We start from the raw sequence: 26,769 nt of genomic DNA, 5'->3' as shown, positions 1-26,769 counted from the left end.
AACCAATCACTGGGAGTTTTGAACTCTTGTCCAGCATCAGTTTTATTTCTCATCTTACTATAAAGCAGTATATACCTCTTCCAGAAAAAGTGAAAAACCCTTATATCACTTAGATGTAACTAATTAAACAAACTGATGCATGTGTGTGTGTGTATATGTGTGTCTATGTATGTGTGTAGTTGTATGGTGGTATACACATTAGTTTGTAAATAGCTCTTTTACTAAATACATGACAAATGTACTTTGACATCAACACGTGCACTTCTACTACATCACCATTTGATTGCTTGGACACCAGCCGTCACCGTTGTTCAGACCTAAGTGGCAAAACCCTTTGAATTTTTCTAAGTGTCTAGGGCAGACAGAAAATGAATTCAACTTTGGCACTATTATAAACAGTGTTGCCATGAATATTCCTAAAGCGAAATCTTTGTGAATATGTTTTCCTACTTTATTAGGACATATTCCCATAAACTAGAATGGCTGAAACAAGGGCTGGTTAGGCTATTGAGGTTGCGGAGTTCCCTTTGAAAAAGTGGGGACCAGTGTCTCCTTCCACCCCCAGCATAAGAGACAACCATGTCCCCGAGCTCTGCACAGCAGGGCTCCAGGGTGGATTTACCTTCCGGCCTCATCTGTTTGGCACTCGGTATTGCACCAGACGCATGGCTGTTCTCAGGCCATCATCCCTTCTTTAGGGGCTCTCCCTCACTACTTACTGTGTAGTGAGTGCCCTTTTATTCCTCCTTCTAGCCCTTGCTTTGTGCAACACACATCTCAGATTAATTAAATCATGATTTGTATTGTTTGGAGCTGAGCCCAAGTGAGTCAGTTCCCTGTTGTGTCCTGGTGGCCAGCACATATTTTATCATGGATAGAAGCAATGGCTCACGTCAGAAAGACCTGGATTTACAATGCTGCTTTTCTCGCCTGAGTCCTGGCTTTCTCACGTGAGAACCCCCTTTGTACAATTATGATAAGGTTTGAATGAGATATGGCAGGGAAAGGCTCAGTACGCAGCTTAACACAGGTGAACTCTCAGCCGTTGTTGCCCAGGCTCAATAGCTAAGCAGGGCAGTTGACTATGTGCTGGACACTGTTTATATGTTTTATGTCAGGGATGGGCAAACTATGCCTCATGGGCCAAATCTGTCCCCATCACTGTATTTGTACAATCCAAGTGTGAAGAACGGTTTTTACATGTTTTAATGGTAGTGAAGGAAATCGAGGGAAGAAGAATATTTTGTGGTACATGAAAATTACATGAAATGAAAATGGAAATTTCAGTGCCTATAAATAACATTTTATTAAACATAGCAGACCCTTTTTCTTAACATATCGCCTATGGCTGCATTACGCTACAATGGCAGAGATGAGGAGGGGCAGTAAGGCCAGCTGCCCCACAATGCCCAAGATATTGAATGTCTGGCACTTTATAAGAAGAGTTTGCTGACCCCTGGGTTACATGTGTAAGCTCATCCAGTCCCGCATAGTGTCAGCAGTTATCATACCATCCCCATTTTACACATGGGGAAGTGAGTTGCAAACAGGTTCAGAAACTACCTGAAGCCACATGCAGCATGGAAGTGGTAGAGTTGGAGTCTGGTTCCCAGAACTGGACTCCTCATCGCTCACCCATAGGGTAAGTCATTGCTCTTTGCAGGTGAGGAATTGTGAGGCAGGAAAAGAGAAAGTCATGCACTAATGTATGGTAGAATAAGAATTTAGAGGCCGGGCGCGGTGGCTGACGCCTGTAATCCCAGCACTTTGGGAGGCTGAGGTGGGAGGATCACAAGGTCAGGAGGTCGAGACCATCCTGGCTAACATGGTGAAACCCTGTCTCTACTAAAAATACAAAAAATTAGCCAGGTGTGGCTGAGTATGGTGGCACGTGCCTGTAATCCCAGCTACTCGGGAGGCTGAGGCAGGAGAATGGCGTAAACCCGGGAAGCGGAGCTTGCAGTGAGCTGAGATCGCGCCACTGCACTCCAGCCTGGGCGACAGAAAGAGACTCCGTCAAAAAAAAAAAAAAAAAAAAGAAATTTAGAACCAGATTCGTTGCTCTCAGAGTTCTTGGTCTCGCTCTCATGATGAGCTCCTTCCACCACTCTAGTCTCCTAGGATCACCCTAGGATGACCTGCTAAACGCAGGGCCAGACACACAGAGGCATTCAAGATATCCCTATAAATGCAGCCACTTGATAGCTATGTCAGAACTAAATGTGGTTATGTACTTCCTACTAAGCATAAGCTTAATCAATGTTCGTGGAATAAACAAATGAATGTGATGAATAGTTCCTGGACTCTCAGAGTTTAACCTCTGGGAGCAGGGCAGGGATTCCTGAGGAAAGCAGCCAACTCCTCAACCTTCTCGTGGGAGGGAAGGAGACCTTCTTTCCTGAACACCAATTATGCTTCCCAGGTGGCATGGGGTCCTTGGGCCACGGTGCCAAACACTTTTGCAGTTAATCTGTCTTCTCCGCCCGTTACAATTGTCTTTACTTTTTTTGATTCTAAATTTTTTTTTCTTTAAACAGCTTTGTTAAGATATAATGTACATACCATACAATTTACCAAGTTTAGAATATTTTCCTCATCTCAAAAGAAAGTCTCTACCCTTTACATATCACCTCCCAATCTCCCTTCTATCTCCAGTCCTAGGCAACCACTGAATTTTTTTTTTTTTTTTGGAGATGGAGTCTCCCTCTGTCACCCAGGCTGGAGTGCAGCGGCATGATCTTGGCTCACTGTAACCTCCGCCTCCCAGGTTCAAGTGATTCTCCTGCCTCAGCCTTCCAAGTAGCTGGGACTACATGCGCACGCTGCCACACCTGGCTAATTTTTGTATTTTTAGTAGAGATGGGGTTTTACCATGTTGGCTAGGCTGGTCTCAAACTCCTGACCTCAAGTGATCTGCCTCCAAATGCTGGGATTACAGGCGTGAGCCACCACGCCTGGCCATGGATTCCCCGATTGTAGACGTTTCATGTAAATGGAATCACAGAATATATGGTCTTTTGTGAGCAACTTCCTTCACTTAGCATAATGTTTTCAAGGTTCATCTAAGTTACTTCATTCTTTTTTATGGCCAAATATATTCCATTGTATGAATATATGCCCCATTTTATTTATTCATTCATTAGTTGATGGACACTGGGTTGTTTCTTTGGTGGTGGGACTGTTATGATTAATTCTGCTCTGAAGGTTCATACAAGGCTTCGTATGGGTGTATGTTTTCGTTTGTCTTGGGCATGTATATACCTAGGAGTGGAATTGCTGGGTCATATGGTACTCTATGTATAACCTTTTGAGCACCTATTAAACTCTTTTCCAGAGTGTCTACACTGTTTTACATTCCTGCAAGAAGCTGCTTGTTCTCGCTCATTATTCATGTTTATCTTTAAACACAGAACGTGACTCCATTCATATGACTGTGCTAGAAGTCAGTACAGTGGTTTTCTCTGGGATGATGGCAGAGGCAACTGTGAAAGACACAGGAACAGCTGGGAGAAGGAAATGTTCTGTGTCTTGCTGGTTTGGTGCATTTGAATACTTACATTTGTCAAACTCATCAAACTGTTTATTTACGAATTGAGCATTTCACTGCCTGTGACTTATGCCCGATTAAAAAAAAAAATGTACAAATGAAAAAACATAGAAAGAGAGGAAAAAGCAGAATATCTGTATTTTAATTATCACATGGCCTGACTGGCTGCTTATCTTACCCACCTTTCCATGGACACAGGGCCAGTGCCTGGCGGGCAAGGCCACGTGCAAGAAAAGCTCTTAATTGATGTGATTAACTACATCTCAATAGGGAGCCTCGTTAACAACAGGGGAGTGAAAAGGAGGCTATTTTTCACTCTCCCAACTAGTGGATGCCTGGAAGGGGTGATGGGGGCACTTGGAGGGCTGCTCCCCATGGTGCAGGGGGAGACAAGACAGCTGGTTTTTCCTTTGGCATTAAGATAATTTTTAAAAAATTATTTTCTCTCAATTGCTACAAAACCTATTCTTCATTTTCATCTATAAGGAGGAGGAAACCAACTTAATTTTTGTTTAGTGTGTTTCTGAAGGCCACATTATCTGCCAGAACACAACATTTAGTAGGATACTCTTTAACCCTTCCTAAATGCATCTGTTCGGAGGAGCAGACAACAGGAAACAAACAAACAAAAAATAAGTGAAGGATTTCCTCTTTCCCCCTTAGAATGTGGAAAGAAATGTATGGATTGACATAAATTCACGGAAGGTGAGAACTGGGCAAGCAAACGCATTATCCATGTTCTTAAAAAGGCAAAATTCTATACATTTTGATAAAATTTCAAAAATATCATGTCATTTGTAGGCTAGAAAAAATATGTATTTGCTAGTAAAAATATAGACGTATGAAAACACTATTACTTGAGGGAGGATGCGGTTATACGTGTATTTGTTTTCTTATTGCTAATCTGTGATTTATTTTTTTCCACTAACCACTGGTTGCTTGTGAATTAAATTGTTGAGAAATTACTTGGGTTGTTCTCTCTGATTTGAGAGATCAGTTTCCTCAGGTTCCCCCTTTCTAGAACAGGCTTCCTTCTCCCAACCCTCCTATGTTTAAAGCTAGGGAACTTTCAGGCAGCACTGCATGGGGCACTGAACATGAACTTTGTGGTTAGCTGGGTCAGGGTTTGATCTTGCAGTATCTGGGGCAAGTCACAAATCTTCTCTGTGTCCTGGTTTCCTCACTGGAAGAAAGGGACAGATAAGGCTCTCCCCACTGGACTGATGTGAGACATACGTAGGAATCCCTAGCACAGTACTTGGCCTTTTGAATTAGTTTACCCTTTCTTTCCAACCTACCCCTTTATCCTGGGCTTTCCTGGCACCATGAAAACCAGCACTCAGCAGTATAGTTTGATGACTTCTTATTGCTAGGTTTCATCTCTAATCATTGCAGATGCTTAAATACACATGCAGGCCAGGCACAGTGGCTCAAGCCTGTAATCTCAGCACTTTGGGAGTCTGAGGTGGGAGGATCACTTGAGGTCAGAAGTTCGAGATCATCTTGACCAACATGTTAAAACCCCATCTCTACCAAAACTACAAAAATTAGCCAGGTGTGGTGGAGGACACCTATAATCCTAGCTATTCTGAGACACAAGAATTGCTTGAACTCGGGAAGCGGAGATTGCAGTGAGCTGAGATTGTACCACTACACTCCAGCCTGGGCAACAGAGTGAGACTCTGTGTCAAAAAATAAATAAATAACTTTTGAGATTCTGTTTCAAAAAATAAAGTAAATACATATGCGTATAACATTTGGTATGTGTGTGCATTTGTGTGCATATGTGTGTGTACCAGACACACACATATATGTACACATGCAACTTTTGCGTGTGTGGCTCAAGCCAGGCAGAGAAAGACAGATAGTAGATGATCTCACTCATATGTGAAATCTAAAATAGCTGATCTCAAAGAATTGGAAAGGAGCCTGGTGGTTATCAGGGTCTGGGGAGGGGGTTGGGGAGATATTGGCCAAAGGATATAAAATTTCAGTTAGACAGGAGGAATAAGTTCAAGAAGTCGATTTTGACTGTAGTTAATAATGTGTTGTATTCATGAACAATGCTAAGAGAGTGGATGTAAAGTGTTCTTACCACAAAAAGGATGACCACATGAGGTAATGTATATGTTAATTAGCTAGATTTAGTAATTCCATAATGTATACACTGTGTCTTTCAAAACATCATGTTGTAAATAGTAAATATATACAATTTTATCTGTGAATTAAAAAAAAAACAACATTAAACAAAACCTCCACCCCCACAGATGAGTTAAGACCGCTCACTGATGGAGCTAGTATGTATTATTAACCAAAGCTAGAACTCATTGCCACAAACATCTGGGTGACAGCGCTATTGATAGTCCTTCCTGCAGTACCCGTCCGTGGCAGAAACACCTTCAGTCTTCAGGCTGGGTGCCCAATGATATGCTAGAAATATTAACTCCTGCAAATCACCAGAGGGGGTGCAATCCCAGAATGTTTGAGTACTGTTTTCCGGGTCTGGAGGAGGGGCTCAGCAGAGTGATTCATGGTTTTGCAAAATGTGTTTACTCTGGTGCAACGTGTGGGCTCACGTGGGCAGAAGCACATTTGCACACATGCAAAACGTAAGCTGTGCACCGTCATCTTTTCACCCTTGTTTGGTCACCTTTGTAACCTTCCTTCCTCCTCCCTAATTGCCTCCCCCAGCCCATTTCCTCAGCATCTTTTTATGGCAGTGGTTTTCAAACCTCAGTTTGCAAATGATCATCTGGGAAACATGCTATAATGGAGATTCCTAGGTTCCCCCAACAGATTTTCTAATTCAGTGGGTCTAGGGTGGGGCCCTGCCTGCAAATGACATTTTTACCGAACATTTGAGATAGTCCCATTTGACCAGTTAAGTGCTATAAACAGAATGTCTGGGACTTATCGATACTTCAAAGACCCACAAACAACCTTGAGAACAAACATGTAAAATTCTTAGCATAAAAATACGAAAACAAACTGCAAACTAGAAATAGCTATAGTGTATGTTTTATAGAACTTTATGTCAATTTGTCAAGTTTGCCTCAACTTTCACAGTTACATAGGAATTATTTTTTAATGAGGGATATGAGTGCAATTAATGTATTTTATACAATGTGTGTGAGGCCTACAAAAGCCTTATAAAAGCTGTAACCCCACCCACCCTGCTCTGAGAAATATGCCCCTAGATGATTTCTTGCTTGTAGCATTTTAGATCTGGAAGACCCCTTAGAAATGTCCTTCTTCAATACCCAGGTTTTACTATCAGAGAAACAGAGGCCTACAGGGGAAATGACTTGCCCAAGTTTGCACAGAAAGTTCCTGAAGAGGCCAGACTAGAGTGAAGCATTCGCAATTTACGTGCATGTGCATGCGTGTGCAAGGGATGGTTACATCCCCCTCAGAAGTCTCTTCTTTTTTATTTTCATTTTTTCAAGACACAATTTCACTCTGTCTCCCAGGCTGGAGTGCAGTGGTGCGATCTCAGCTCACTGCAATCTGCTCCTCCCGGATTCAAGTGATTCTCATGCCTCAGCCTCCAGAGTAGCTGGGATTACAGGCACAAGCCACCACGCCTGGCTAATTTTTGTGTTACTAGTAGAGAAAGGGTTTTACCACGTTGGCCAGGCTGGTCTCGAACTCCTGACCGCAAGCTATCCACCCACCTCAATCTCCCAAAGTACTGGGGTTGCAGGTGTGAACCACCACGCCCAGCCAGAAGTCTCTTCGTTTCTCTTTCACTTTGGCTATTTTTTCCCTTTGGTCCCTATGTGCTCAGGCGAGTCTGAAACCTGGCCGTGATCCCTGAGGGTAAAGAGAAAGGTTAGTTGGGAGGTCTCAGGGTTGAAATTAATAGGCATAGTAATCTGTCAAGACCAGTGTTCAGCTTAAGTCCCTATAAGGGGAAAGGGAGAGGAAATGCACCTAGAGGGGAAGAAGTGCTGAGTCATGTCACTTCAAGTAGACACATGAAAAGCTGGCTAACTTCTCAGCAGCCCACTGAGTTCCGACTATGTGCTGGACATTGTGTACACTAAATAAAGCTGACAGAGCCCCTTCCCTGTGGAACCTCTTCGTTCATTCACCTACTCATTTCACAGATATTTGCCGAGCATCCTACTGTGTGCCCCACACTGCCAACAAAGCAGATACGGAGCTTAGAACCTGGTCTGTGAGACAGGCAACAACAGATGACAGATCCTTAAACAATTAAGGCATTTCAGTTAAGATATTTCAGATAGTGACAGTTACTGTGAAGAAAACAGAACAAGATAATGAGAAGGAAAGTGGCTGGATGCAGAGCATGCCATTTTAAAATAAGTTCTTGCTATTTAATTTTTTTTTTTTTTTTGAGACGGAGTCTCGCTCTGTCACCCAGGCTGGAGTGCTGTGGCCGGATCTCAGCTCACTGCAAGCTCCGCCTCCTGTGTTCACGCCATTCTCCTGCCTCAGCCTCCCCAGTAGCTGGGACTACAGGTGCCCCCACGTCGCCCGGCTAGTTTTTTGTAGTTTTTAGTAGAGACGGGGTTTCACCGTGTTAGCCAGGATGGTCTCGATCTCCTGACCTCGTGATCCGCCCGTCTCGGCCTCCCAAAGTGCTGGGATTACAGGCTTGAGCCACCGCGCCCGGCCAGTTCTTGCTATTTAAATGGATGAATAGTAAATTCCATGTGACCTGAAAGGGGATATGCTTAGGCCATTTATTGTCTCTGACTCTGCCTTCCACAGAGTAAGACTGAACTTTCTTGCCCATGGTGAACAATTCTGGCCAAGGAGTAGTGAGCAGAATTGACATGTCATTTCTGTCCTTCATGTTGGAATTCTAGTGAGAAACCCTCCAGAGGTCACTCTTCTGGCCTGCTGCTGAGCAGTGCTGTGTGTAGAGGCTGCCACATTGGCCCGGTCCGGATGATGCTGAGATTGAGCATGATCTCAGGTTGACCTGTGATGAACATGCAGCTGAAAAAAGAAATTAATCTTTGTTCCTTTAAACCACTAAAATTTGGAAAGACATGTTAGTGCAGCGTAACAGCGTCACTTCTGACTAATACTAATACAACCTGCAAGGCAAAATAAGTTTGAACGGTCACTCTGGATCCACTGGTAGAAGTTTTCTTGGCCCTGAATGGGAAACAACTCTGAGGTCCCAACTGGGCCCTGTAGGAAATTGGGCTGTAATGAATTGGTGTTGACCACCATGCCTGTAGGTGGGAGGTGGCAGCTCTGGTACCACATGCCTGTCTTCCTGCTTTCACTTTCATGGGAGGTTCTTAACTGGATCTTTTTCTAGTCTGTTCTGAGCATCTATCCTCACAAATGATTCTCATCAGCTGCACTGCTTTATGGGGTCTTCACTCATCTCTTTCTAGGGCAGATTCTTCTGCTTGGGTTTTAAGGGTCTCAAAATTCTGACCCTAACACACCCTTCCTCAGGGGACTTCTTGCTGGCCACTGAGCATGCAGTACCCCTTCCCTGCTCTAGGCCTTGATCACTGAATGCTATCCTCTCACCCCACCCCCTGCACACCTACCTGTCCTGTGGGTATCCTTTAAATCTGGCTCTCAGAGGACTTTCCTTTGCAGCCACAGTGACCCTGCTCTCCTGAACTCAGACCACACAGTGCCCACACTCAATTAATCTTTGACAATCTTGTTTTATCTTATACTTCATTGCTGCATGGTTATCTAACAATCCTCATGTTGAAGTCTCAACTCCCTAACTAGGTTATACACTCAAGGAATGATCTGGGTTTTGCAATTTCTCACCACAATATCTTGGTGATAACAGGCACTTGAGAAATAAGTTTTTGAAGAGTTGATTGGATTGGCTGTGTGGGGCTAGAGAGTAGAAGGGGAAAACTGACATGGAGTTGTCTAATGGGCATTGTCCAGCTCATTCTTCCTATCCTGTCTCCCAGGCCAGTCCTTCCTTCCATGGCTGGCACAGTCCCTATGTGATGTCCCCTTCCTAAAATGGTTAGACTTCTAGTCAAAAGGTCTATATTGGAGCAGCTCAGTACAAACCATTGCAGTGGGAAACTCAGAAAAGGAGTACACAGGATATCTTGGCAGGATGAGACTAGGCAGTGATTCGACTTTAGGGGAAAAGGGAGGCTTCCCAGGGGAACAGATGTTTAGGCTCTTCCCAGAAGGAGGTGTGGGGATTAACCCAACAGAGGGGCCAGAGGAATGCTCTGTGGAGATCCCAACCTAGGCCTGGGCTGGAGAACTGGAGTTAGGGGCGAGCTGGAGCAACCTGTGACCAGCGACCAGGGATGGGGCTGGAAGAGTGATGTGGGACCTCCCTGCTTGCAGGAAGGAGCTTGACCTTATCCTTAGACCTGAGGGATGCCCCAGAGGGGTTTTAAGGATGGAAGAGACTGATCCTGCTGTCTTCATGCCCTTACTTCATTTCATTTTCTGCCTTTCCTCTCCTGACTCTGCTCTTATTTTTCTATTCTTGGACTAACATACTTTGTGTTTTTTTTGGTTATCTTATTTGAAAATCAATATAACCACATCTATAAAAACAATTTTAAAGAATGCCCAAACCCCAGAACCATCATCTCACCCAATTACAACTCTTGCCTTCATGTCTGCTTGGCCTCTTGCCGCCTCTTCCTGCTGTGCATGCATACATTTTATAGAGATGTGTCCTCAGTGGACATGGGATTTTTTTTCTCTTTTGCAGTTTTTTACACAAATGTTTTCATTTGTTGTTCCTGTTTTTCCTTCTTTCCCAGGAGGCTTTAGGCTCCCACTCTTCTCTCCCTGACTTTCTCACTGTCCCATCCACCGCTCCACCCCTCAGGCCTGCCGATGTGAAAGAGGTCTCTTTCTATGCAGAAAATCCACTTTAGCAAGATGTGGGTGCCCTTACACAGACCTCATAAGAGGAAGATAGCACATCAGTGAACTTGGGGTCCCTGGGAGTCACAGTGATGTTCACCAGAACCAGACAATGGTAATGTACCTCTCCCATCAGGTTGCCAAAAATTAGAATAGGTTTTGTGTTTTTGTTGTTGTTTTGAGACGGAGTCTTGCTCTGTTACTAGGCTGGAGTGCAGTGGCATGATCTCGGCTCACTGCAACCTCTGACTTCCTGGTTCATATGATTCTCCTGCCTCAGCCTCCTGAGAAGCTGAGATTACAGGCACGCGCCACCACGCCCAGCTAATTTTTGTATTTTTAGTAGAGACGGGGTTTCACCATGTTGACCAGGATGGTCTTGATCTCCTGACCTCGTGATTCGCCCATCTTGGCCTCTCAAAGCGTTGGGATTACAGAAGTGAGCCACCGCGCCCAGCCGGTTTTGGGGTTTATTTTAAGAATGTGTCAGAGCCTGGCATATGCCTCCATTGCCAATGGCAGCATAATTTGTTCTTTTGGAGTAACAATTTGTCAAGAGGCATCAAAGCCTTACTTTGACCTTGTAACCCTATTTGGGAAGTTTATTTGGAAGAGAGAGTTTCCAGAAAACGAGAAAGCTGTGTGCCAAAGGGGGTTCTTGCAGCCTATTGCACTTAAGGGCAAAATTAGAAACAAAGCGGACTCCAGGGACACATGGTCCTTCTGTTTCACGGAAGCTTTCCCAGACATCTGAAGGGTCCTGGTGGAGAAGAGGTAGCACCTTAAGGAGAGCAGTGACAACCTGTGATGTGATAATTACGTAAGGCATTGCGTCCTTCCTGAGATTACAGAAAACCTTTCTAGAGAGAGGCTAGCTGTTCACTGGAAAAATGAAGGTTTTGCCTACTTGGAATAATAAGAGCACGACAGCTTCTTTTTTCTCTTCTTTCTTCTCATCTCTTCTTTTTTTAATAACTTGTCTTATTCAGTTAAACTCCAGTCATTACCATAGAATAAAGTAAAAGGGAATATACATATTGAATGTATAAGGCCCATATTCTACCAGGAATGACATCACGACAGGACAGCCTGAGCCCTGCTGCTGTATCAGGCATGAGCACAGCGCAGACTGCTGCACACAGGGGTCAGGACGGGAGGTGCTCCTGGGTGTCATGATCTTGCTTTTTGTCCCTCATTATCATGTTTCATTTTAACTGCACCATAATCACGCTGGGTGGGTAATGTAATAATCCCCATTTTATAGAGGAGAGAGCTGAATCCTTAGGGCTCCTGGCAGTTGCCATCCAGGAAGCCCCTGCTACGTTCCAAGCTCAGAATCTCCCCACACTATCTCCTTGGATGCTCAAATAATAGCTCTGCAGAGTCACTCTTCAAACCTGGCTCTTCATGATGGGGAAACTGAGGCACTGTGATTTGCCAAAGAGTCGTAGCCAGGAAGGGTCAAGGCAGCATTCATACCTGGATTCTCTGACTCTAAATCTGGCTGTGTTGTTTTCTTTTGAATTTTATTATGAATGCCTTCTTTGTTCATTGTCATTGTCATCATCATTGATCTCTACCAGGCCCTTTACCCCCAGCCACTTGCCTCCTCTGTTGCAAGAGGAGATGAGACCAGTGTGGAATTTTTATTCCCATTCCCTTCCCTCCTCCATAGGCAGCCACTCCGGTGTGCTTGCTGCAGGCCCTGCGTGAGGATCCTCCCTGTCTTGTTCTGACTGGGTATCTGTTTTTAATTTAGACAAATGGGATTCTGCTGTAGATCTCAATCTGGTTTTTTTTGCTTACTCAACCCTCTTTTTCAGAGCCAGTGTTGGTGCTCTGTGTTCACCTGGTTCATCTGAGGGACTGCATCTACCCTGCCCTTGCCGTAGTTCCTGCCCTGTTTGCTTCTCCTGTTGCTGCTAGTGGACATTAGGTAACCACAGCCTAGTTCTGTGATGAGCTCTTCACACCTGTGCCCATATGGACTGTGGGAGAGTTTCTCTGATATGGACCGTGATGCGGGTGAGTCATAGTGCACACTCGCACTTAATTTTGCAAGTACTGCCAGATTGTGTTCCAGAATGACTGTACTAATTTACACTTCCACAGGCAGTGCTCAGGGGTTTCTGTTTCCCTCTGTCCTCGCCAGCACCTGGTATTGGCAGATGCATCAAAAAGGACGCATTTGACAGCTCAACCGCATCAGGGCACTTGATTAGCATCCCTGTGATGGCCCTTTCTGCTGCAGACATCACTTTGTCATAACAGCATTTTGAGCAGGAAAAAGCATCAGGCAGGGAAAAAGGGGTCTTTTTACTGACTCCTTGTCTTCTATTAGGGAAGAAAATTTTCCCCAGAAATCCCCAGTAGACTTCCCCTATGTCTCACTGACCAAACTGGGCCAGGTAAGCTTCCAGACAGTCCCTGACAGAGATAACAAGATTGTCATGGCTGTTTCAAGCCAGGGCCAATTCTTCCCCCTGCCATGGACTTCTTTTGAGCACATTGCTATCTGCCTTATCCCTGAACAGAACTGGGAATATTTTAATAAAGAAGAAGAGAGCAGTGGCTGATCAGTAACTTGGCAGCCAACAGAGTCTTCTACATCAGAGTTCTACATTTGCCAATTTTTTGCATGCACGCTGCCTCTTCTATACCGGGGATCTTCCCCCACATCTGTTGGATTTGCAGAGAATTTCAGAAGCGGTGAGTCACTCATACATGTCCATTGCTTTGGGGATTAGATCCGGCCAGCTCGTTTTGGAAACGGCAATTCTTTTTGCCAGGCAGACATGAGACCCATTTCCGCGCCAGCTACTCCAGCTGAGGTTCCCATGTAGGTTCTGCGTGAGAGAAATCCATAGAAAGATTCAAAGGGCAGAGCACCCAAGTTCCTGCCCTGCACCATGATGTCAAAGCAGAATGCCTGCTGAGGACAGGTGGGGATGAAAACCTGTCAGAGAGTACCACTTCTGCAAGCAGCAACTTCCCCTTCTTATCAGCCACATGGATGCCATAGTAACCTTGTCTTTCTGGCTAGCTCAAGAAATTAATTTTTAGGATGGGTGCAACAGGTCATGCCTGTAATCTCAGAAATTTTGGAAGCTGAGGCGGGAGGATCAGTTGAGGCCAGGAGATTAATACCACCCTGGGCAACTAAGGCGACCCCCGTCTCTATAAAAGTCAAAATAATAATAATAATTAAAAAAAATACAGGTTTGGTGGCACATGCCTGTGGTCCCAGCTAGTTAGAAGGCTGAGGTGGGAAGATCGCTTGAGCCCGGGAGGTCAAGGCTATAGTGAGCTATGATCATGCCATTGCTCTCCAGCCTGAGAGACAGATTTGAGACTCTGTCTCTAAAAAATTAATTAATTAATTAATTAATAAAAACAAAAGAAATGGAAACCTTATAGTTATAATTTGTTGAGCACTTATCTTTGCCAGGTGGCCTGGGAAGCATTTTATTTCCATGATCTCATAGATATCTCTTGGCAGCCCTCTGAGAGCACTGATATTGCTCCATCACAGGCTCCTATAGAATCCTGGTTCTGACGATTATCAGTCATGTGGCCTTGGGAAAATCACTTGATTTTTTGTAGCTTGGCTTTCTCATTTCTACATGAAGAATGATAATAGTATATTGCACCTGCTCACATAGTTAATAAACATAAAGTGCCTAGAATGGCACTTGATACTTATTAGCTATTATTGTTGCCATTTTTTAAAATGAAGAAACTGAGAGGTTCAGAGGGGTCAATTTACGAAAAGTTAGTTATAAGTAGCAGGGCCATGATTTGAATCCAAAAGTTTCTGGCTCCGAAGCTGGGCTTTTTTATCCAAGGGAACATCACCATTACTCCCCTCATCAGTAGAATCAACTTTCAGGTGAAGACTCAGTGACAAAGACCACAAAGACATAGTGTAATTCTTCTAACACACTACTGGATCATTTCTGGAAGGTGGCTGGGGACATGGATACTGGGCCATAGAACAGGCGTGCATGGGATGGAAAACACAGCGCTCAATTCCTAATTTGGCCACTCAACCTTGCAGAGCCTCCACCTCCCTGTTTTTAAAATCAAGTTTTCATTATAGTTCCTCCCAGTAAGGATTTTAAAAGTGCCTTATAAGCTAAGCATCGCCAGGGCTCCTTATTCCAAACTTAGGATTTTATATGTCTCTTTATATTTTGTGTCTCATTCTCAGTTTCCACTTACACTGACAGAAAGTCTAAGAGTCATTTCCCCTCAACTCCATTTTAGTCACCACGAAGCTCAGGAAACTAGAATTTCAGAATCTTCTGGAAGAGATGTTTCCTTTCCTAATCAAGCGAAATGGGCTGGAGGCAGCCACTGCTGGGGTTTTTAGAAGGTTGGTTAACCACAGTGCCTAGCGGTTTGGGGAAAAATAAATCAGGTAGCTTTCTGTAGCACGAGACATTCCCTTACCACATTTGTCTACTTGAGCACTTTTATTTTATTTTTATTTTTATTATTTTTATTTTTTTGACAGAATCTCACTGTTGCCCAGGTTGGAGTACAGTGGTGCGATCTTGACTCACTGAAACCTCCACCTCCTGGGTTCCAGCAATTCTCCTGCCTCAGCCTCCTAAGTAGCTGGGATTACAGTTGTACACCATCATGCCTAGCTAATTTTTATATTTTTAGTAGAGACGGAGTTTCAGCATGTTGGCCAGGCTAGTCTCGAATTCCTGACCTCAAGTGATCCACCCGCCTCGGCCTCCCAAAGTGCTGGATTACAGGTGTGAACCACCTCACCCGGCCCACCTGAGCATTTTTAGATGTAGACCTGGTGATGAGTCTGAGGGGCCACATGTTTGGTCTGAATGGGGATCGCAAGCTCAATGATGTGGCTTTAAGCAAAAAGGGTAGCTTCAAGGTCTAGATTTCCTTGAGAGGACGTTTTAACCTAAACCCACGTAACTAGTAACTCGGAGATCTTTTAATTTTGTTGTTTTTTCATTTAATTGACCCCATTCTCCCTCCTTTTCTCCCTCCATCCCTTCATTCCTCCCTCCCTTCCTTTTGACACAGGTCACCTGATATAGAATCTCACACCTGGGAGATGGAGCCAGCCAGTGAGGCTCAAATATGAACCACACACAAATCTCCAGGGGTACTTGTTAAATACAGATTTTTGACCAATTTTTCGGTGTGGGTCTGCTCTAGTAGTGAGCTCTCAGGCAGTACTGATGCCGCTGGTCCACGCATCAACCCATTTTAACTTGTGAGGAGGGGTCTAGTACCCTCCCTAGTCCTTCTCATGCACCAACCCATTTCAACTCGTGAGGAAGGGTCTGGTCCCCTCCCTAGCCCTCCTCACACAGGCAGTTGCAGATACTGTCTAGAATACCAAATTGTTTGTGCACACATTTGACCTTCCTGACCATCCCGGGGGGTGTGAGAATACCAATTTTTTTTTTCTTTTTCTTTTTAAGATGAGAAAACTGCTACTCAGAGATGCTGAACATAACTTGGCACAGCTGATAAGTAGCAAAGATGAAAGTCCAGGTGCAGAGAAGTTCCGAGAATGTGGCCCTCCTGGGATGGAAGGTGTCCTTGTGCTAGTCATGAACGAGACAGAAAGCAAGTGCCATTTTCTCTTCTCTTCCCCTCTTTATCTCTGAGATCTTAACTTGGCTGCTTCTTTTCAGAAAACAGTGACGCACCGGACTCAGGTGATAGCCCCAGCAGTAACATCGATGCAGAGAAAACGGAATACTTTTCCAAGAGACCAGAAGACACATGAAGCTAGAAAAAGGAGCTCAGAAAACTGCCACATTGTACCCATATAGAAAAGCATATCCTGGCCGGGTGCAGTGGCTCACGCCTGTAATCCCAGCACTGTGGGAGGCCAAGGTGGGCGGATCACAAGGTCAGGAGTTCGAGACCAGCCTGGCCAATATGGTGAAACCCCCGTCTCTACTAAAAATAAAAAAATTAAAAAAAGAATAAGCTGGATGTGGTGGTGCATGCCTGTAATCCCAGCTACTCGGAAGGCTGAGAGAGGAGAATTGCTTGAATCTGGGAGGCGGAGGTTGCAGTGAGCCGAGATCGTGCCACGGCACTCCAGCCTGGGTGACAGAGCGAGACTGTCTCCAAAAAAAAAAAAAAACCTATCCCCCTCTTCCTTTCCCGCTTATTTCTCCCATAACACATAATGCTTTTTCTAGTGATTTGGTCACTGCTTAACTATCTTCACTTAATGTGGTTTTGACAGAATAGTTGGTTGGGAAATTTTATTTTCAATTAAAATAACTTGTTGAACTGCCTTGGTTTTGAAAGGATTCCATTAGGATGGCTAATTATATAGCAGTTGCTACAAGGAGATATTTGCACTCAATTTCAGCTCTTAGGTAATTCAAATCAAATGCTTGAGATTTTCCTCCCTGGAGCTGTGTGCAACCATCTTCCTCTCACACTGCAGGCTTCCCATGAGTTATTTTTAGAAACCCAAATTTAAGCAGCAATTTTGGCAGAGCCATTTCTAGTCTAGTGGAGTAAACCATATGTACTGATAAATGCAGCCAAAGAGTCAGTTTCTTTAAAAAGCAACAAAACCATCTCTCTCCATTCATGGGGGTTAAATGTTTACAAACTGCAAACTATCCGCTGTACTATTATATTCATTTGTGAACTCTAGCTGAAATGAGGGATCATGGATATTACTTTAAAATTACAAAAGATGTGTCCTTCTGCAAACTGTTGCCATTATACTCATTTTTTTCCAAGATGGCAGGCCTTGGCAGAATTGACTGGGGACTCTGTTTTTGGCCTTTGGATTTCCTGTGAAACATGGAGATCCCTTTCTTTATTTTCCTACTCTGCTCTGACTTCTTCATTCACCAGAGCACTTGTAATACATCTCATCATGCTTATAAGCAGGAAACCTCCTCCTTCTATGTTAGAACATATTCTTGTGGGCAGGGGCTGGATTTTGTTTACCTTCTTTCATGCCTGGCACATAATAGATGCTCAAACAGTGAGTGAATAGATAGATGAATCATTAAAATTATATTTCTATTTTCTCCTTTTTTAAAACAAATTAAACTTTTATTACATAAATATTAAATGATTGCATTCATTTCGGAAAAATTAAAAACTTTCCACGTAAAGCCAAAGTCCTTTTAGCTCACCCATCCTCAATCCTTGTCTGTTCATTAGTTCTGTGTAGGTCACGTTTGTTATCTTTTATAGCACATTCTTGCAGACTGCTCTAATTCATTTAAGTGTACACGCATGCACATACACACACTGAGTACTATTGTGTACACCTCTGGTAGAGTATTTTGCAGTTTACTCCTTTTCACTCAGCAATATATTGAGGAGTGCTATCCATGGTAGCCACTCTATTCTTTTTAACTGCTACCTTGTTTTATTGCATCATGTGGATGTAACCACCTTTTATTTGGACCAAATACACAAATTATTTATCTGCTTTCCCATTCATTATACTTCCAGATCCCTTCTCATGTGTAAGTTGACAAACCCAGCCAGGTTCACTGCTATCTTTTCATAGCTACAACTCATTTTATCAAAATGAACCACTTGCCTTAGAAATTATATCAAACCAGTAGACAGATTGTGTAAAATTCGAAGGGTTGCCAGAGGGACCAGAGTTTCCTTTGTCCTCACAGTCTAGAGAAGTGCCCTGTGCTCTGGGAATCCCACAGGGTTGGATGATGAGTGATGTTGACCACCACTCACTCTGTGTTGTGACACAGTGATCTGGTGTCTGCTCTGCCCAAAGCCAGCTGGCTTTCCTTGAGCAGATCATTTCTTCTCCCAGGACGTTACTTCTCTTACCTGCACAATGGACTCAGTGAGCAGCCTGAAGCTCTTAGACTGAGTAACTGAGCCTACACACTGCCACCAGGATTGACATAAAGAATGTCCTTTTAGCTCACCCTTCACTACATGTTGGGGTGGGGAAGGGTAATTCCTGATAAAGCTCCAAGCTCCACCCCAGAGCTCTGAGCTGAGACAATGTCTCAAAGAGCCCATGAGTGGCAAGGAATGTATTGTCTTTAGATTTTCCTCCTCTTTCCTGCTATTTTGCCATCCAGTGAAAATGAATATATATATTTTTCTTTTGCTTAGGTGTGTCTCTGTTCTAAGCAAGGTGGTATGATTATGGGAAAAAAGGTTGTGATTCCCTGAATTCTACTTCCAAACTTGTTTAATTCTACCTGTGTGTTCTTAGGCAAGTCACTTACCTTCTCTGGGCTTCCGTCTATTGACACCACAATTCCAAATGAGCCAGGTATCCACTAAAGTGACACTGAAAAGTTGAAAACCACACTGACTTATGAGTGTTTCATTTGGCATTTGTGAGCCTTGTCACCTGCAAATAGGCCATCTCATGAATTGATGAGGCATCCTCAGAGACCAACAGAGCCCATGAAATCTTGTTTCACAGGGGAATTTGCAGCTGTCCTGGCCCTTGGTGACACATGCTAAGCCCTTCAGGGGCTTCTGAGAGAGGCCCAGAGAAGGTGCTGAGCTACCATGATTCACAGGTGAAATTTTCTCACCTAGGTCCTGAGGCTTTGCGGTGGATCCACGGCAAAGGGTATTCCCCTGCTTTGAGGCTCAGGACCACAGAGGTCACAGGATCTGATTCAGATGCCAGCGGGTTTCCCTAGGAGGCCCAATCAGGCTTTCCATGTAGTGCAAGAGTTATGGCTCCCTGCTGGGTGTTTCACACGGGTCAGCAGACTCAATGCGGTTCTGAAGGTGAAAGGTCAGTGTAAGTGGGTGTGAAGCCACGTGGGAGGCATAGCCCAGCTAAGTGTCTGGGGGTTTTGGTTCCCCTAGTCCCAGAACTTTGTTTTTTTCCCCTACTGTGAGTTTCTGTTCCTGAACACCCCTTTAGTTCAGTGTTCCCTGGTTGAGCAGGTTTCTACCAAAGGAGACCAAAGCCTGTGGTGCTTTTCCGCTGCTGCGCTTGCTGGGGTAGGTGACTAACCCTCTCCTAGCCTCTGCTTTCTAACCTGCTCAGGCTTCAGGGGGTGAAATGAGACTCTACAATAGGTGCTCAATCCACGTTTGTTTTATTCCCCTTTTCCTGTTTCATATGGAAAAAATAACCCATAATTTTATAAGCACTGAATCTGTAACAGAGCTTCCAAAAACCCACGCTGGGCATTTTTTCACATTAACCAAAATAAACCAAAAAGGCAGTACCACGAATAGAGAAAATGTCATTAGGAAGGTGTACATGAGAAATTAGTTTTTTTAAATAAAAAGAATGGTGATTGTTTCCATTTATCAAGCCTCCCTGGCTGCAAATTTTTCAGCAGCTGCCTTCCTCATTTTAATGAAATGCTGGTAGATCTGGTTTGCATTTTGGTAGATAAATGCAGAACAAGTCGCATTGATGTTCCCTGCGTTTATCATCCTCCCAGCAGCCATCAATACCATTTTCATTCACAGCCCGGAAACTTTAAATGAGTCAACCTGGCCTATGATTCACAGATACTTGATCTGAAATGCTTGGTGGTGTGGGGTTGGTGGATGGGGTGGAGACAAAAATAAATTTCCTGACCCCAAAAGTCAGTTCAAGTGAACTAGAATGAGCAGAGGGGGGTCGTGGGGATGGTTCCCGCCCTCCAGGAGCCGTACTTCCAAGTCTGACTTAGGGTGATCACACGTCCAGGGTTGCTGGTGGAGCTTCAGTTTATGCCTGTGGTCCGAGTCTCTTAAATGGTTAGCGTGCCTGTCCACGATTAGGAATGTCCCAGGTTGGGAAGATGTAGGATTCTGAGGAGAGTAGAGCGGTGGTTCTTAAAGGCCAGAGATAACATTTAATCATGTGTATCTTCAGTGCCTAGCCTCTTGTAAGGAATTAATAAATAAATGCTTGCTGAGTAGGTGGGTGAGTGAGTAAGTAGTTTCTTAACCTCCCATCCTTGTTCTCTAAATGTCTATTTCTCATTTTTCTTTGCATGTTTGAAGCACCTAGTGACTCTACTGGGTTCTCAATAAGTATATTTTGAATAAGCCAGAGGTTCAGAGGTCAGTTTCTTCCTTGCTTGTAAGCAACCCCATGCTATCTAGCTCTGGGCTTTGAGTGGGTTAGCCCAGGTTAGTTAGAACTTAGTACTAAGAACAGTGGCTTCCACGTAGTGAGTTCCTAAGAAAAGGTCATAGAGGAGGTGGATGTGCTGCTATTGTTATTAGCCATCCGGCTTTACTACCGGTTTTTGTCTTTTTTCCCCTACCTGTAGGATTCGTAGACTACATATATATTTGAGACCTCATACATATTTTTAGAAGATAAATCAAACATATTATAAGAAATTGAAAAAATGAATAAAATAGTTATCCAAATTTCATGCCCCTGGTAACATACTATCAATTATCATTACCAATGTGCTATACCCCATTTATGTCCGTTTATACAAGTGTTGACAGGGTCTCACTTTGTTGCGAAGGCTGCAGTGCAGTGGTGCAAACATGGCTCACTGCAGCCTCGACGTCCTGGGCTCAAGCAATTCTCCCACCTCAGCACCCCCTGAGTAGCTGGGACTAGAGGCACCGGTCACCAAGCTTGGCTAATTAGGGTTTTTTTGTTTTGTTTTGTTTTGGGGGTTTTTTCTTTTCTTTTTTTCTTTTCTTTTTTACATGTTATCTTAAGGTGATTTCCAATTTTTTTTTCCATTTGCATTTTTCCACAAGCATTGTCCACATTATTCCATAACCTTTTCAACTACCATTTTGAAATTTGCTTTTATCCATGTGGTTGTTTGTGATGAACTACAGGTTGCTGACTTTCTTCCCTTCTGTAAATAAAGTTTTCCTCCTACTATGTCCTGTATTTCAAGAAGACTTCAGCAGTGGAATCATTTGATCAAAGGATATGACTGTTGCTCAGCTCTCTGTGTGTATGTAAATTAATAGGCTGTTTATTTGAGCAGTTGTAGGCTTACAAAAATACTGAGTCAAAAGTATAGAGTTCCCATATAGTCTCCTCTTCTCCCTCCATATCCCCTATTGTTCTCATCTTGAATTAATATGGTACATTTGTTACAATTTATGAACCAATATTGATACACTAAGAGTTACTGGAGTCCATAGTTTACATTGGGCTTCACTCTTCGTGTTGTATAGTTCTGTGGGTTTTGATAAATGCATAGTGTTATGTACCTACCATTATAATATCATACAAAGTAGTTTCACTGTCCTAAAATTCCCCTGTGCTTCCCCTATCTCTCCTCATTACTCTCTCTCTCCCCCTAACCCCTGTCAACCCACTAATCTCCACAGTTTTGTCTTTTTCAGAATCACACAGTTGGAATCACACAGGATGCAGCCTTTTCTTTTTTTTTTTTTTTGAGACGGAGTCTCGCTCTGTCGCCCAGACTGGAGTGCAATGGTGCGATCTTGGCTCACTGCAAGCTCCGCCTCCTGGGTTCAAACAATTCTCCTGCCTCAGCCTCCGAGTAGCTAGGACTACAGGTGCCCGCCACCATGCCTGGCTAATTTTTTGTATTTTTAGTAGAGACAGGGTTTCACCATGGTAGCCAGGATGGTCTCGATCTCCTGACCTCATGATCCACCCGCCTTGGCCTCCCAAGGACGTGGCCTTTTCAGACTGATTCTTTCACTTAGTAATATGCATTTAAGGTCCTCCATGTCTTTTCATAGCTTAACACCTCATTCGTTTTTAGTGCTGAATAATATTTCTTTGTCTGGATGTACCACAGTTTATTTACCCTGTCACCTACTGAAAGGCCTCTTGGTTGCTTCCAGGTTTCTGGCAATTATGCATAGAGCTGCTATAAACATTTGTGTGTAGGTTTCTGTGTGGATGTAAGTTTTCAACTTAATTGGGTAAATATCAAGGCATTCTGTTGCTAGATCTTATGGTAAGAATATGTTTTGTTTTATAGGAAACTGCCGAATTGTCTTCCAAAGTGGCTATATCATTTTGCATTCCCACCAACAATGAGAGTCCCTGTTGCTGCAAATCCTCCACCAGAATTTGGTATTCATGTTTTGGATTTCAGCATTCTAATAGGTGTGTAGCCGTATCTAACTGTTGTTTCAATTTGCATTTCCCTGATGACATATGTTTATTTGCCATCTGTATGCCTTCTTTGATGAGATGCCTGCTCAGGTCTTTTGCTCATGTTTTAATTGAGTTGCTCATTTCCCTATTCTTGAGTTTTAAGAGTTCTTTGTACACTTCATATAACATTCCTTTAAGTGACATGTCTTGTGCAAATATTTTCTCCCAGTCAGTGGCTTGTCTTTTCATTCTCTTTATAATGTCTTTGCATATCAGAAATTTTTAATTTTAATGGAGTCCAACTCATCATTTAGTTTTTTCATAGATTGTGCCTTTGGTGTTGTATCTAAAAAGTTACTGCGATACTCAAGGTTATGTAGGATTCTCTCCTTTGTTATCTTCTGAGAGTTTTATCGTTTTTAATTTACTTTTAGGTCTATGATGCATGTTGAGGTAATTTTTGTGAAGGGTTTAAGATCTATGTTTAGATTCTTTTTTTGCAAATGAATGTCCATTGTTTCGGCACCATTTGTTGAAAAAATATCTTTCCTCGTTGTAGTCTCTTTGCTCCTTTGTCAAAGGTCAATTGACTATATATATGTGGGTCTGTTTCCAGGTTCTATGTTCTGTTCCATTGATCTGCTTGTTTATTCTTTTGCCAATACCATGCCATCTTGATGACTGTAGCTTTATAGGAAGTACTGGAGTTGGGTAGTGTCAGTCCTCCAGCTTGTGTGTTCTTTTCCTGCAGTATTGTGTCAGCTATTCTGGGTCTTCTGCCTTGCTATAAAAGAATCAGCTTGTAGATATCTACAAAATAACTTGCTGGGATTTTGACATACTACGATTGTTTGTCTATTCACTTACTGAAGGACATCTTAGTTGCTTCCAATTTTTGGCAACTACAAATAAAGGTGCTACAGACATTGGTACATAGGTTTTTGTGGGAACAGGAACCGTACTCATTTGGGTAGACACCAAGGAGCGCAATTATTGGATCACATGGTAAGACTATGTTTAGCTCCTTAGGAAACTGCCATAGCTATATGTTTTTTGTATTTATTCAGAGATTTTTTGTTACAATGTCACTAACATGATTAACCCGCAGAATAGCAGAATAAATCTTTGGGTCGGGGGTTATTAGCCTTGCCTTCTGGCTAGTGTTATTAAATGTTATCACTGAACTGAAGATTCCTAAGCCTCTAAACTTTATGAGTGTGAGATCCACATCCCCTATCACTGCTCTTCTATGGCTTCCATGGCACTGTGAGTATAATAGTTGCTCAATTAGTGTCCACTACACACTGAATACCAATAATGGAAAAACCACTTCACCATACAGATGAAAACACAAAGGTCCCAAAACGAAAAATGAGATACTTCTGACCAAACAGCATTTTACTAGTAACAGAACCAACGCTAAAACCAAACTATTGTGCCTTGTAGATCTGCAGACCTGTATTTTGAAGCATCAATCCTTGACTCACGACATTCAAGCAAGACAAGCTGGAGGATTCTTAAATCTGTAGTTAGTATTGTATGGAACACCTCCCCTCACTTTCAGGCCTACCCACTACTGACTGCCATTACCAGATTGCCCAAAGACGCCCAAAATGGTGTTCTAACCTGAGTGTAAGGCCACTGTAGCTACAAAGTCTAGTAGGGTAACGAGTAATAATAGCAGTGACAACAATAATAAAAATAGCCAAGAATTATTCGTTGCTTAGTATTGTCAGGGTCTTTGCATATATTATTTCATTTTACATTCACAGCTGCCCCTTGGTTCACATCATTACTAGCCACAATTTACAGATAAGTAGATTGAGCTTTAGGGAGGTTAAGTAACTTGTTCGGGGTGCTACAACTTTCACTGGTAAAGCCAAATGTGTGTCCATCCATTCTCGACTCCACTTAGCAATGTACTACTTTACATTTAAAATAATGAGATTTAGAGCTAGATGGGCCTGCATTAGTATTCTGAAGCTGCCATATTGTCAGTCATGCGATCTTAACCTTGTGCCTTCTAGCTGCAATGTTCCCATCATGGGGTAGTAACACCCATGGCAGATGCTGTCTCTTGTTACTTCAAAACCAGTGCCTCCCACTGTACAGAACGTCAATATGTTCAAAGGGTTGGCAGGAGGCCTCAGGTCTCAGGGAAGTCAGACTCTTATCCCAACCTGGTGAGATGAATCATGACTGATTTAAACTAGATATGGTAATGCCAGGCAAGTTACCCAGTCTTGTTAGGAACACTATGCTGAGGAGGGAGTCTCTTTCTAAAGAAAAAGGCAAAGCCCATTGCGAAGGAAGCTTATTACTCTTTTCCTTTCTTCCTCCCTGGATCTTGGATGTGATACCTGGATGTGCAGCAGCCATCTTGTAATTATGAGGTGACAAGTCAATAGACTGAGATAGTGAAGGAGCAAAGATAGAAAAGGTCTGGATTTTTTATAGCGTTGTTGAACTGTTCCATCTGCCTAAGACAGATGGCTATCTTCAGACTTCTTGTTATGTACAACATGTCCTATTGTTTAAGTCACTCTAATGCGGATTGTCTCTTATTTACAGCTGAAATGATTTCTAATAGATATAGAGATTTCCAACAAAGCACAGTGTAGAGCAGCTTAACGTGTTACCTATGTGCCAAAGTTCCAGAGCAAGAATTCCTGGGTTCTAATCTTGACTCTGTGACGTGACTTTAGACAAGTCACTTAGCTTCTCTGTGACTCACTTTTCTCATGTATAAAATGCTCAGTAACTGTGTGTTGACTATTAAATAAAGGATAATAGTGATACTGAATTCATAGGATTGTTAGGATCATTAAATGCCTAAACATTTTATAAAAATATTAGAACATTGCTTGACACATTGTAATTGGCTGCAGATGTGCTTGTCAAAGTAAAATTAAAAGAAAAGTAGTCACTATTATAAGGCTTGGGTTTGCATCTTGATCCCATCATTGGGCCACTTGTGGTATTTAAGCAGCACCTTGACCCTTTTACTACTGAGGCTCATGGAGCATGAAACTCCCCCTAAAATCTGTCTCAAAGCAGACACAATGGTGGTTTCTTTTTGACAAAAAAAGGCTCCTTAGAGAACGCTGGCTTGCAAAGGAGGGGCTGTGACCACCAAGTCGTGTCAACAACTGAATGGCCGAAATACCCAAACTTGCTCATGCAAATGGGCTCGCGTGTCTCCTGGCAGCCCCCTTTGAAGGCTCTAGACTTATCTGTGAACTCCTTTTTTGAGAGGGTCTTTCCAACTAGTGGTTTGTTCTTTGACTCTCCTCATACCTTTCTTGCCAGAGAGTGAGAGTGAGAAGGAAGGGCTATTGCCTGAGCTTCTGCCCTTTCTATGCAGTGAGGGTCAAGATCCTCAGCTTGTTTGAGGGAACCGGTGTAGCCTGGGTCTCTCATTTTCTACCACCCAAGTTGCCACCTCTGTCGAGTTCCCACTCTAATTTGGGCAGCCACTGAGCAATATATTGAAATATACCTTGTTCATGGGTTTAAAGGATCAGCTGGTAGGTGTGTCCATTAGCAAATCCCATGGAACCTTCCTTCAAAATATCTGCTCTTTTTACTCCCTACTTACCTTCACCACCAAGGACAGTTCAAATAAAGTTGTCACCACCTTTAGCCTGATTTACTACAGGAGACTCCTAATCTATCTTCCTGTTTCTACTCTATCCTTCATCCCCCACTTGGCGGCCAGGGGATCCTTTAAAAATGTGAACCAAAGCATGGGACTAAACCACTCAAAATCTTCCCATGGATCTCATCTCAGATTAAAATCCTAAATGCCTTCTGTGTCCTCAGTGAACCCCAGGTGCACCTTTCCTCTTCCACTTTCCCCCCTTGTTTTTCCTACTTTCCACACTGGCCTCCTTGCTGTGGGCCAGACATATCTGAGACCAGTGTGGCTTCAGGGCTTTTGGACATACCATTTTCCTTTTCTGGAACACTGTCTCTTCCTTGCACATCTGCCTGGCTCTCTGTTCAGATGTCAACTCTCAGAGAGGCCTTTTCTGACCACTCCCTTTGAAAGAGTTTCCCCTGCCCCTCATTGCCTATCGTTATCTGTAGTACTGATGACTTGCGGATGTTATTACAATTTTGGTTATTTTTTGCATCCTCCAGCAAAATGTAAGCCAAGTGAAGAATGAGGTATTGTTTTGTTCATCAAGGAATCCACAGAAACCAGAACATTCTGTAGCAGGTGATCACTAAATATTTGTTACACTACAAAAAGCCATTTTAGGTTAGAAATAAGGTATGGCTGACACAATTCTAAGCCTGATGTTTCTTGTGAACCTGCTAAATT

The 26,769-nt window shown here is 43.2% G+C and overlaps 1 protein-coding gene across 1 annotated transcript in view; it reads left to right on the top strand.

Annotated features, from left to right (window-relative positions):
• Nucleotides 1-26,769, top strand: part of LOC105509075 — a 280,070-nt gene that overhangs the window by 237,132 nt on the left and 16,169 nt on the right. Inside the window, exon 5 of the transcript XR_001001379.1 lies at nt 12,229-12,341. The gene's annotated coding sequence lies outside the window, so the exon portion shown is untranslated. The remainder of the gene's footprint in view (nt 1-12,228; nt 12,342-26,769) is intronic.

This window comes from Colobus angolensis, unplaced genomic scaffold (assembly GCF_000951035.1).
Source record: "Colobus angolensis palliatus isolate OR3802 unplaced genomic scaffold, Cang.pa_1.0 Scaffold17, whole genome shotgun sequence".
NCBI lineage: Eukaryota > Metazoa > Chordata > Mammalia > Primates > Cercopithecidae > Colobus > Colobus angolensis.
Note: the sequence above shows the minus strand (reverse complement) of the source record. Positions and strands in the feature narration are given on the sequence as shown.